The 10,872-nt window shown below is 33.3% G+C and overlaps 1 long non-coding RNA gene and 1 pseudogene across 1 annotated transcript; both read left to right on the top strand.

The window, feature by feature from the left end:
• Nucleotides 1-4,870: 4,870 nt before the first annotated feature.
• Nucleotides 4,871-6,460, top strand: LOC139519041 (uncharacterized). Its single transcript, XR_011663508.1, has 2 exons — nucleotides 4,871-5,309; nucleotides 5,750-6,460. It is a non-coding gene; the product is annotated as an uncharacterized lncRNA (long non-coding RNA).
• A 3,250-nt stretch (nucleotides 6,461-9,710) lies between these two features.
• Nucleotides 9,711-10,824, top strand: LOC139521271 (microfibril-associated glycoprotein 4 pseudogene; annotated as a pseudogene).
• The last annotated feature ends 48 nt before the right edge of the window (nucleotides 10,825-10,872 follow it).

Below are 10,872 nucleotides of genomic sequence, written 5' to 3'. Positions count from 1 at the left end.
ATATGATTTTGAATGTGTGTTGAAAATTGGCATGCAGAAAGGTGACACCTGTCACGGCTGGTAATCTACACACGCAGAACATTTGGTTCTGCAATAAAAGCCGTGAGAGGATTTTCCGGTTGTGCTTGAGTGGAGTAATTGTCACCGCTTCAAAAGGTATGTACATTTCTAAATCTCAATTTTCTTATTCAACTGATCAAATATTGAAAATCGGAGAATGTCATGCTGTGGTAAATACTTTAACGAAGAGATACATGTATCATTTACTGTTGTACGTAGAGTTGAACTCCTACAAAATCAGTTGTCCCACAAGAAATTGCCTAAAAAAGTGACATTACAATTTTGAAATGGTTCTATTTACAGACCTACAAGTTCAAATTTAGTTTTTTTTCGGGCAATGGGTATGAATGTTGTTTTTGGCGGCGTGTGTGCTGTCCTGTGTTGATAGACGTCTTAATAATTCCAAAAACAACATTTTACCGTGAGGTCATGCGTGAGGGGATCGGTTCTGATTGAGGACATCGTGAATGCGTGAGGGGAAGTACAAACATTTTTTTTTAATCTTTGGCTTTGTGACTTTTATTGACTCAATAAATGTGATCAATGCTGATTAAAAGCACAGATTTATCCTTATACTTAATAAGATGTAAACTGATCACTGATTCAATGAAATCAAATTATTAATTGTTTGTTCAATTTCAGAAAATGCCATTGTTCAAAGGAAAAAGGAAAAGAGGACTGAAATTGACTCTCTACAAAAAGCCATGGAGATACAAGTTATCCCCGCCCTCGAAGCGAACTAAACCCTCTGGGAGTAGTCCTGTCGTCAAATATACGTCACAGAGATCACCACATATATCTAAGAAAATGATATCGCCTATGAAAACTTATTATTTGTTTAAATAAGTCTGGACATTGAGTCTCAAGCACGAGAAAACCGATCCCCGCGAAAAAGTGACCGGACGAACAAGTTATATATAATACATAAAAATAGTAAAACGCGAATTTACGATGACCCATAACGTTACAGTACAACATAAGAACGAACTATAAAAATCAGTTGAAAAAAGCTTAATTAAGATTCATGTTATACACATTTACGAAAGGAGTTATCTCCCCTAAAATAGTTTATTTTAAAAAAAAGATGATTCTAAAAACACAAAATTTAATATTTGTTTAAAGATTTTGATTTATACAATAAATCACCAAATATTCTTTATGTGAATAAATTCTAACTATTGAATTGCAAATCTGTCTCCAAATTTGCAGATGTGTGGCTAAATCGGTTTAGTTTTTACTTGTAGCAAGAAAAAAAAAATCGTTGACAACATTGTTTGTCTTCATTCTTCGTGAAACATATTATTAAACCTAGGTTCCTACAATTATTTCAAAATCCAATCTCGTAAACTTTTTTAAGCACACTCACATATGTGTTTTTTCATGAACAATGTAGCCAAATTTAGGCAAGTTTCAACGACTGATAGCTTGAATATAAAGATAAGATTTGTACCTCCCCTCACGCATTCACGATGTCCTCAATCAGAACCGATTCCCTCACGCATGACTTCATGAAAAAATTTAGTTTTTGGAATTATTCAGATGTTTATCAACGGCGAACAGCGCACACGCCGCCAAAAACAACATGCATACCCATTGCCCGAAAAAAAACTAAATTTGAACTTGTAGGTCTGTAAATAGAACCATTTCAAAATTGAAATGTCACTTTTTTAGGCAATTTCTTGTGGGACAACTGATTTTGTAGGAGTTCAACTCTACGTTCAACAGTAAATGATACATGTATCTCTTCGTTAAAGTATTCACCACAGCATGACATTCTCCGATTTTCAATATTTTGATCAGTTGAATAAGAAAATTGAGATTTAGAAATGTACATACCTTTTGAAGCGGTGACAATTACTCCACTCAAGCACAACCGGAAAATCCTCTCACGGTTTTAATTGCAGAACCAAATGTTCTGCGTGTGTAGATTACCAGCCGTGCCTGTACAATTCAGGATATACCTAGTTTCTATGAAGTTAAACTTAAGGTAAAATATTTAGAAAGCTGTGAAAATTGCAAAATTTGGTTGAACAGATAGGGACTTTTAATTGGTGGTATGACACCTTTAGCTATTATAAGTTTGAATTTTGTAACTGATGTACTGTACCATGTTTATTAAAATTAAGTTCAATTCTGTAATACAATTATTACCTAGCTTTATACTCAATACATTTGAGATTTATCCTTTTTAGCTCACCTTTTCAAAAGGAAAAGTGAGCTTTTGCCATCACTTGGCGTCCGTCGTCGTCCGTCCGTCGTAAACTATTTCAAAGATCTTCTCCTCTGAAACTACTGAACCAATTCAAACCAAACGTCATCTGATTGATTCCTAGGGTATCTAGAATAAAGTTTGTGTTTTAATTCCCATTTCATCAAAAAACATGGCCGCCATGGCTAAAAATAGAACATAGGGGTAAAATGCAGTTTTTAGCTTATAACTCAAAATCTGACGGGGTAAAATTGTTTATCATGTCAAGATCTATCTGCCCTGAAATTTTCAGATGAATCGGACAACCCGTTGTTAGGTTGCTGCCCCTGTATTGGTAATTTTAAGGAAATTTTGCTGTTTTTGGTTATTATCATGAATATTATTATAGATAGAGATAAACTGTAAACAGCAAAATTGTTCAACAAAGTAAGATTTACAAATAAGTCAACATGACCGAAATGGTCAGTTGACCCCTTTAGGAGTTATGGCCCTTTATAGTAAATTTTTAACCATTTCCGTAAATCTTAGTTATCTTTTACAAAAATCTTCTCCTTTGAAACTACTGGGCCTTTAACCAAACATGGCCAAAATCATTATTAGGGTATTTAGTTTAAAAATTGTGTCTGGTGATCCGGCTAACCAACCAAGATGGCCACCATGGCTAAAAATAGAACATAGGGGTAAAATGCAGTTTTTAGCTTATAACTCAAAAACCAAAGCATTTAGAGCAAATCTGACATAGATTAAATTGTTTATCAGGTCAAGATCTATCTGCCCTGAAATTTTCAGATGAATCGGACAACCCGTTGTTGGGTTGCCGCCCCTGAATTGGTAATTTTAAGGAAATTTTGCTGTTTTTGGTTATTATCTTGAATATTATTATAGATGTAGATAAACTGTAAACAGCAATAATGTAATGCTTGGGGTATACAATGTTTTTTTATACTTTCATCATAAATTATATAATGAACATGAGACAAACGAGACATTTCAGTGTGTCCACTCTTGTTTTTGCTTTTGGAGAAGATATGACAAAATCGAAAAACCATTTATATAAATTGAAAACCCAAAATAATCATTGATGGAAGATTTAAGCAAAAAATTTAAGGTTAGCGATTCAGGCTCTTGAGAGCCTCTTGTTTATTTCTTTATACAGATATATATGATGTCATTTGAGAAAGGTCCCCTGCCCCCTTTTTCAAAACTCAAATACATGTATGTATTTTCTTCAATCTTATAAGTTTGCAACAATTCTTTCAATGACTGTTTGTATACAGGCAGTAATTGACTTTTGAATTGAATGCTGCTGCTGATGATAATCAAGCTTGCGGAAAATCTAGTTTGCATAATTATGTTTGCATCAAGCTTGTCGCAACCTTCATTTGCATGGTAAAATGGTTGCGGCAGTTTGCAGCAAATGTTTGCTGCAAACTTGCGGCAAAACATTTGCCGCAGGGCATTTTTTTTCTCGTTAAAGGTAACGCCTTGTTTCTATTTTTACGTATATTGAGTAGATTATAATGTTTCAGTGACCTGTTACTTGGCTTTTATAAAAGATCATATTAGACCCAATGGTTAAAGGAAATTTGAAACTTAGAATATTTTTCAATATTATTGCCCCGCAAAATTTACCTGTACAAAACAAAAATGGTTTTTTTTTCTCGAGTTTTTAAAGGCAGTGCTTTAAGGCCTGACTTTCAAGTCATGAGGTTCATCTTTCCTTACGCAAATCTTTGCTGGGGGTCATTTTGCAAGAAATAGATCCGGAAATGTTTAAATTTCTCCTCTACTTTTTGTGGTATGTATTGGTTTTTGTTCCTTTCATTTACATTGGTAAATAAAGAAACGATCAGTGTGTATTGTTCATTTTAAAAATCTGTTTATTAATGTGTCTTTTGCATTATAAGCAGTCAATCTGATTACAAACTATCATTATTCGAATTCCGTGTGGAAAGAGGTCCGTTCAATTTCGAGTACTATTTGCGATCTAAAGATATTTTAAAATCATTTCACTCGTTGATATAACATGATATTATAATTAAAAGTCGACTGATCGTGAATTATATTGCATAATATACAATTTAAAGTATTTCTGTACGTGAAGCCGTATGACGTTATAGTTATTTCGGTGTCAGTTATGTAAAATATGAAATTATCGTTCCTGAATAGGGTTCCACTAATTAAAGACAAGAAGCGTCAAAAAGTGATAAGAAACGACAATAAAATTAAAATAGGGATAAGAAGCGACAATATAATTAATTTAGCGAGAAGAAGCGTCAAGAAGACTATATAGCGACTATACATAAATAAAAAAAATGTCATTGCAACAACTTATTCCCCATAGATATTAAAAAAAACATGCATTATTTTTTATTATAGGGGTGGTTATAAAACATTTTTTATATTACTGTACATTGATAGATAAAAATATGTTTTTATTAAGAAGAAAGGGATTAGTTTTTATTAAATATAAAAAAATATATATTTTATGCACACACTAAAAATTGGCCATCAAAACAAAAAAATTTCAATTTCCTTTTAAAGAATTTATTGAATCAAAACCATGCAATATCATTTCCTTGCAGTGAAATTCTTCTTTTTCATAGGGACATATTTGATAGGTGTAGCTTCACCCTATCACATCAAATGAGAATAGCCTCGTGAGAGAATTACGATTCGCTTGTCCCTTGTTAGTTATTGTCGATTCGTCACTAAATTAAACTTCTTGTCGCTGTTTGTCTCTAAAATTCTTCTTGTCTCTTATTAGTGAGACCAGTCAGTTCTGACCTTAACTTCCGTTTTTGCACTGCAAAACAATCACACAATTAACGATGCCTAGTCCTTGTTGGTGTGTACCTGAGTGTCATTTAAGAGGAGGACTTGCATTTCTAAATGACTTAATAAGAAGGAAAAGTTGGACCAACGCCATGTCTCAAACGTAGATTGTCATGTGCGATGCAATCGTAGAACCCATATCAATCAGCTGTTGTTTGCAAGGCACATTTTACTGAAAACGACTACGTTCAGGAAACTATTCATGGTAAAACTTTATTTTCTTTAAGAAATATATACTGTTATTTATATAATCCCCATGCAAGTAAACCAAAGTCTGTTTGCAACCGCAATTATCGTTTTAGAATAAAAAGGGGGGTGAATTCAAGACGTCATAACTTTTGGGATTACGATTCAATATCATCTGTTTGACATTTTTTGGTTAATACTACAATTGTATGGTTTTTCTACAAGAGATATATTATACTGATAATTATTTTAGCAGTAATTATGTAAATTTCGGTTGTAATGACAAGAATTCATGAGCTATGCCTCAGGCTTTCTTGAAAAATATCAATGACAATGTAAACAGGAACAAAACATTGACATGAATGATGCTCTCCACCTATGTTATAGTTATTTAGGTATGTGTGTTGCACAAGTCTTTCACAAGTTTCAAAAAAGCTAATGTTATAAAACTTTTTTCAGGGCACATACCCACTTTATAGAGACTTGTCTACTGCCATGCATTCCCATCCTATTTTCATGCACCATTTGTAAGCAAGAGACTGAATGGTTTACAAAATTAAAAATCAGGACGGTGTCCCGTTAAACCAAAAGAACTAAACTGGATGAATATTGTAGGAGAAATCTGGAGGAAAGTTTTGATTTGTGAAATTGGTTTTCCTGAACAGATGTACATTCATCCTGCAGGAAAGATTTATAACTGTCCACCACCAACTGACGAGCTAATGTTGAGCTTCACAGATGGAATTACTTAAACACCATAAATGCCTATGTTTTCAGCACAGATTTCACAAATCATGACACAGCTGTGCATTTTTATGCCCCACCTACGATAGTAGGGGGGCATTATGTTTTCTGGTCTGTGCGTCCGTTCGTCTGTTCATCCGTTCGTCCGTCCGTCTGTCCCTCTTCAGGTTAAAGTTTTTGGTCAAGGTAGTTTTTGATGAAGTTGGAGTCCAATCGACTTCAAACTTGGTACACATGTTCCCTATGATATGATCTTTTTAATTTTAATGCCAAATTAGAGTTTTCACCCCAATGTCACGGTCCACTGAACATGGAAAATGATAGTGCGAGTGGGGCATTCGTGTACTGGGGACACATTCTTGTTTATACCTGTTAAGAGTCGAAAACTAAATATTATTTTTATATAAATAAACATATATTGTGTCATTTTAGAACTTATATTTTACCAAAGGATGCATGAATGAAAGTATTCATTTTGCTTTGATATATAGATTTGAATTACAATTGTTCATGTTATTGTAATGAATATAAAAATAAGGAGATGTGGCACAATGTAAATATATGATATTCTGTGAGTTTATCAAACTAAAGGGGATAAGAAATGGGTATAAGCAGTTACAGGACTGTACTACTGTACAATCTCCAACAATGAGAAAAACTCATACTGTAAAGAGAATTTCATATTTACAAGTAAGTTTTGTTTTTGCATTGAATAATTTTCTTCTATTGTCTTAAAAGCAAATATGGGAAGTGGTTAAAATGCTAATGAGACAGCTTTTATGGCCACCAGATGTCATTGTTACCTTGATTAAAAACTCCTTTTTAGCTCACCTGACCTGACTCATCACTTGGTTTCGTCGTCCATAAACTTTTACAAAAAATCTTCTCTGAAACTACTGTGCCAAATTTAACCAAACTAAGCCAAAATCATCATTGCGGTATCTAATTTAAAAAATGTGTGGTTAGACCCGGTCAACCAACCGAGATGGCCACTATGGCCAAAAATAGAACATACAGGTAAAATGTAGATTTTGGCTTATAACTCTGAAACCAAAGCATTTAGAGCAAATCTGACACGGGTGAAATTGTCTCTTCAGTGAAGATCTATCTGCCCAACAATTTTCAGACAAATCTGACAACCTGTTGATGGATTGCTGCCCCCAAATTAGTAATTTGAAGGAAATTTTGCAGAGTTTTGTTATTATCTTAAATATTATTATAGATAGAGATAAACTGTAAACAGCAATAATGTTCTGCAAAGTAAGATCTACAAATAAGTCAATATGATCAAAATTTTAAGTTGACCCCTTAAAGAGTTATTGCCCTTTATAGTCAATTTTTAACAATTTTCATAAATTTTTGTATTTTTTGTTAATTTTTAAAAAATATTTTCAACTGTAAATACTGGGCCATGTTTTTTATAGATAGAGATAATTGTAGCACCAAGAATGTTCAGTAAAGAAAGATCTACAAACACATCCCCATCATCAAAAACACAATTTTGTCATTTTATATGTGTCCGTTGTTTAATATGCACATAGACCGTCCAAGGTGAGCGACACAGGCTCTTGAGAGTCTCTAGGTCATTAATACAGGTAGATAACTTTATCATGTTTATACTGAAAAATAATTTTGCTTCAATGGAGGGAGAATTTTAAAAAAGTTCTGTCTTCAAAAGAGTTGACATGTTACTATGAACATTACCCATTATGTTACTTGATGTTCTAGCAATACACACAGAACGGAGACTAGTCAATCTTTGTGAATTATTTTTCATAGGATAGGAGTAATTGAATATGTGTATATAATCAATAATTAAAAATAGTTTTATTTACATTAAAAAGGAAAAGTTCTTATGTCTTAAAAATGCATTTCATGGCGAGATACAGAAAATATACTGTAAACAGTAGACTATAGATATAGGTGAACTAGGTACAAGAGAACTCTAAATCTTAAATACTACAAACCACCTCTGTTCTATGGAAGATAATGATATAACTGGACTAGAAATACACACAACCTGTAATTAACTGCCTTTACAGCGCTTTCGCGCTTTGATTTTTATTCTCGAGGTTTTTTTTTTAATAATAATTAAAGACATTTTCTGTTCGAACATTGGTCTATCTACTATGTTTGTTATTCATATGATTCAGACAGACAGTGCCTTTTGATATTGGCACAGTATATTTCTTATTTCAATAATTTCGTTAATTTAGTTGTCAGTCATCATTTCCATATGTTTAAGTCGGAGAATTTTTCTTTTTCTTGGCAAATTATTCAAATATGTTAATTTTACTAGAAGGTGCATTATTAACTCTTATCAGACACAACTAGTCAGTGGCCTACAAAACGGCACACAACTAATTAATTTTGAGAAGGTGTTTGATAAGGTATCACTACACCAGTGACTTCTCCAAAAGCTTATGCATTACGACGTTTGTGAGTATACTCTCAAATGGGTCGAGAGGTTCCTTAACATTCAAAAACATTATGTGCTAGTTGAGGGAAAATCATCAGAAGAAGCAGAGAAATGTTTCAGAGTTGCCACAGCAAGGGTACAGCCATGGGACCCCTGCTTTGTCCCGTCTGTATATAAATGACCATCAGGAATACGTCAAATCCAGTGTACAATTGTTTGCTGATGATTTCCTGTTTATATGTAAAATATAGCAGAAAAGGAATACTCAAAAGTTTTACTTGAAATTAAAAATCTAACTTAGATATAATAACACTATTAACGTTAGAAATATTAGAAGAAAAACGGTCGAAAAACCGCCACCTTTGTTACTTGTACTGTATTTCCTTTGCTTCCTAGGAATAAGTTGTGTGTGTATGGGTGCTTGAACACTGACCAATAAACTATTATAATAATTGTAGAATAACTACTAGTTTCGAGAAATTCAATTTTAAAAAGGAGGGACCTTTGCCGGATTGTTGTCTCTTTGACCCATTCCCCATTTACATTATTAACTGAAGAAGTATTACATATGTAAATGGGACAGCGACTAATATGACGAAGCCAGAAAAATAATCAATCTGATTGATAGCACACGAGTTTTAAGAAGGCAAATATCTATAACGTTTATCTGTATCTAAAAAAGCTTGCCATCAAATCCAGATAAGGGAGACGGATTTATATAAGTTTTCTTGTTTCCGAATCCCTGTATTTATATTGTATAAATATATTTCATGCACTTTTTGAATAAAATATTGCTAAAACTAAATCCAGATAATTTAAAGAACAATTACTAGTATTTCTTCAGGATAACAAAGTGCTACCTTTGTACCATTCGGTTGTAGAGCAGTTAATTAATGTGATCAATTTTGAACATTCAAATCAATTTCTTACCATAAGACATCAATACTAAAGCAATTAAAAGGATTTTTTGAACACCAATAATTAGACTATTTGTTACAATCTCTGAGTTGTCGATATGACATTGGAACGATAATGCCATTAATTTTATATACTGCCGTTTTCATGATATGAAAATATTGACACTCCAATGGTGATCGCCTCCATCTGGCGTTTTAATTCAGCTTGATTATTGAGAAAAATTTCGCGTTGCCACAGAACTATTTTATACCTTAAACGGTTAACTGACGGAAGTCCCAGATTTGATATGTAATTTCATTGCAATTAATACTGCAGTTTTACTTCTTTGAAATAGAAACTATGTTTTTATTACTGATTGCAGTTCTATTATTGCTGTCGTGCATTTCTGGAGAATTAAATCAGTTTAATTGTATAGAGGTCATTCCAGGAAGACTATTTAAAGACAATATTGTTTCATCCAAAGATGAAAGCTCTTATACAGACTGCATTGCATTCTGTGTGGATCATGATGAAATTTGGCTGAGTGCGTCATTACAAAAAACCAAATGTAACTGCCATAACAAACATTTCAGAGCCACTGACGGAAGTACAGATTCTTCATCCACATATTTTAAACTAGACAAGAGCACTAATAGTCATAACTGTTATGACATCTACAGTTGTTACTCCAAAGGAAACGGTGTGTATAATGTTTCACTAGACGGTACGAAGGACGACTTCCATATTTACTGTGATATGGATAACGGGGGCTGGTCTGTAATACAGCGTCGGTTTGACGGTTCCTTAAGTTTTGAGAAGAGTTACGTAGAATACCAAGAAGGTTTTGGCGATGTTGATGGTGAATACTGGTTGGGTCTGGACAATATGCATACACTTGTAAGTTCTGGTAACTTTGAAGTTAGATTTGACCTTGAGGATTGGGAAGGCAATACTGGTTATGCGGTGTATAGTTATTTCTCATTGACAGACAAACATAGCAAATATCAATTAAATATAAGTGGTTATGCTGGTAATGTGGGAGATGCAGCTCGTAGTCATGATGGTATGTTGTTTTCTGCTGGTACAATTGATAATGATTACTGGCCTACAAAATGTGTCGATCGATTTGGCGGTGGAGGTTTCTGGTACAACAAATGTCACCAGATGAATATCAATGGAGACTACAACAACACAGCGTATGGAGAAGGAATAAACTGGGGACAGTGGCGTGGTTATCATTATTCCTTAAAATCTGTAAGCATGAAGGTCAGACCTAAACAGAAATAACTGTAAGAAAAAAGAGGTCAAATATTTCGTGGTCGATTTTCTAAATAAAAAGTGAAAGTAAAAAAATCTATGAATGATATTGTATTCAATGAATGGCTGTAATCTGTTGATTGATACTTTATGGATTCATTGCAATATGTGGAAACTCAAAGTGAATACTAGTAAAACAAAATGTTGTTTAGAGAAATGAAGCAAGCACGCATTTGTATTTGATTTTAAGAAATAGTTCATAACT

The sequence above is a fragment of the Mytilus edulis genome, chromosome 4, assembly GCF_963676685.1.
Source record: "Mytilus edulis chromosome 4, xbMytEdul2.2, whole genome shotgun sequence".
Classification (NCBI taxonomy): domain Eukaryota; kingdom Metazoa; phylum Mollusca; class Bivalvia; order Mytilida; family Mytilidae; genus Mytilus; species Mytilus edulis.
This window is presented reverse-complemented; position numbering and strand designations above follow the sequence as displayed.